We start from the raw sequence: 2,804 nt of genomic DNA, 5'->3' as shown, positions 1-2,804 counted from the left end.
GATCCATACGACCACTTAGCAAGCTTTAAGCAAGTGCTAAGAGCAGAGCGTATATTCAATTTCCATACTCAATTCGAGGGGTTTGGAATAACATTAGAAGGAAAAGCATTGACATGGTTCCAAAACATTCCACCAAGGTCAATCATGGACTCGAACACATTAGCTCAAGGATTTGTAGCTGCTTGTTCCAAGACGGGGATCAAACATAATACGGTAGCTCAAATCTACAGCTTTAAACAGAAACATGGTGAGTCTGTTAGGGATTATGTAACTCAAATGAAACAATACATTGCCAGATGCCCAGAGATGGAGATATCTGCAGAAGAACGACTTGTATCTTTGTTTTTGGAGGGACTGCTAAACAAAGAACTTCATGCTATACTCTATACTAAAAAGCATACAACCAGAAGCGTGTGTGTTTGATGCTATTGACCTAGAAGACAATTGCAAAATTTTCAACGAAGAGGATGTCCCTAAGGATAACCAAAGCGAGAAGACAATATCCACAAAACCAGCACAAGTGGTGTTTGCGGGTCGCCGCGATGGACGTCCATAGCATAGCTTTCACGCATCAACATAAAATATCAATACAAGGAAAGCGACCAGGATGAGGCATGGAAACTCACTAGGGTGTCATTACTAATGAAGTGAACTCGATGAGATGCAACTACTAACTCTGCAAGCAAAACATACGCACTAAAGCCAAGTAACCTGCCTATGTCCTTCTACACAGCTCTACAATCATCAGGCCCGTTTACCATGCAAATCATGTGAGAGTCGCACGAAACTTGAAGGGGAGCTACAGGGGACTATTTAGAATTTGTCCTATCACTGTCACAACATTCTAGAGAGGTAAAAAGATTGCGACCCAAAGTCAGCAAAAACAGTGAACAGGTGATCCCAAAGAGTCGTTTTAGGGTCCCTGAAGCCTCTTCTAGGGTCAAAACAACATAAAATACGCGTTTAAACAATGAAAACAACGATTTAAGGTCTCAAACTCGTTGTTGAACACCTACACCGAATCTTGAATGATTACACTTGAATGGAAGAGCAAAGTAAGAGGAACACAATGCAATAAATGAATCTGAATTTGGATTACCGTAGCTACAATAGCGAAGATTACAAGTTGGAGCAAGATAGAGCTCTCAAACGTTGTTGACCGCTGGGTCAACAACACAACATAACTCAAGTTTCGTACCAAAGTCTTATCTTTTACGAGTTATGAAATGCTGCGGATTATGGCTATAAACGTCATAATTTGTAATGAGTAGTTATTCTAGTTTCAGAAGCCGGGGTGCAATGGCACTTCCAGATTGTAAATACAAAGCCATTTGACCCTTTCAACCCCATTTTTGGTTAAACCTAAGGTAGCCTTAGTATATAAGGTACCTAGGTCATTTTGTAAAGAGAGAGACTTTAATCATAATAAAAACTTTAGTGCTGCCGTCTACTGTGTGTGAGAGAAAAAGAGAGTGAGCGTGACCTTTATCCTCTAGCTACGCCCGGCTCGCTCAACACATTGGAGATCCGACTGCACCGTTGCTGTAGGCTCGAGGAGAGCTAGGCGACAACGCCAAGCATTCCACGTGAGACGAAGCGCACACACCGACGCATCTACGAGCTATTTGTGGCCGTAAGTGTATCAAACGATGTCTGTTTTTTGCGTGCTAGTAGTCTATAGAATCATGGCGACATAAGCTACACATAGGTACTCATAAATTTCAATTTCGGGCACTTTTAAATTTTGCTCTGTCATCCTACGCGTTTTCCGCAGATATGTTTAGAGTGAGGGTTTTGAGTGTAGAAGCTTAGGGACAGGTGTATCCTAGTGAGGGGATGGTGTTCCTTAAGTTTCGTACGAATCTGGCATGATTAGGTGAGTTATCTTCCGTATGTGTGTATGTGGCTAGGTGGTGTAGTTGAGAGCAGTGAGGTTCTTGATTGTGGTATAGTTTGCCTTCCAGAGTGTTGTATGTGTAGGATGGTCTTAGCCTGACAAGCTAAAGAGATTTCCTACGTGTGCCTATCGTGTCATCTGTGTCCTTGATTGACATTATGTTGATCTAGGTAGTGTTTGCATGCACTTCATGGGTGTGCGAGTCGCTCCCGCAACATTGGCGCCATTGCCGGGGACACAAGGACCTGAGTAGGTTTCCTACTAACACTCATGTGATGTTGCTTGATTTAGTTTTGGCTAAAGAAAGAGTTTTTATTAAGTGGATCCGGAAGAGGATATTCCGCGATCAAGCGGATAGCCAGGAAGCGTGTGTCTTGCCAAGGGTCTGCGACTAGATAGGTTTAGTGAGGATCTGTGGATTAGAGTAGTTGTTGGTGGTCGAGTGATTTGTGAGGTGATAAAAGCGTTAAATAGTCCGTGTGTGGTAGTGAAGCGTTTTTCTACTCATAGATGCAAAACCCCATATGATTTGTAGGAGTAGCTTTAGGTAAGTGATCCGATTCTGATCTAGAGCTATTCAACACTGAAGTATTTTCTAAAGTGCTCGATTGCATTTGAAATCATGAAAAAGTGTGCTTTTGAGGGTAAAAATGCATTAAACAAGCTTTTGTGGATATTTTTGTATGATTGACTGATGCTGTGTATATAAAAGAGCATTTGCAAGGGTTTTGTGAAGAAAACCTGCAATTCTGTAAACATAGACATCCTACGCGTAGGATGTCTCAAGGGGGTTCTGGAGATCAAATTTGAAAATTCTGACTGCACCAGTGTGTCCAGAAGGGGGGGTTTTACCCTAAGTATACATTGAAACTAGAGTTTTGACCAACTCTTAACACCCAAAAGACCA

Source organism: Adiantum capillus-veneris, chromosome 12, assembly GCF_014529385.1.
Source record: "Adiantum capillus-veneris isolate H3 chromosome 12, ASM1452938v2, whole genome shotgun sequence".
NCBI classification, from domain to species: domain Eukaryota; kingdom Viridiplantae; phylum Streptophyta; class Polypodiopsida; order Polypodiales; family Pteridaceae; genus Adiantum; species Adiantum capillus-veneris.
The sequence above is the reverse complement of the archived record's forward strand: the minus strand, read 5'-3'. Positions refer to the sequence as shown.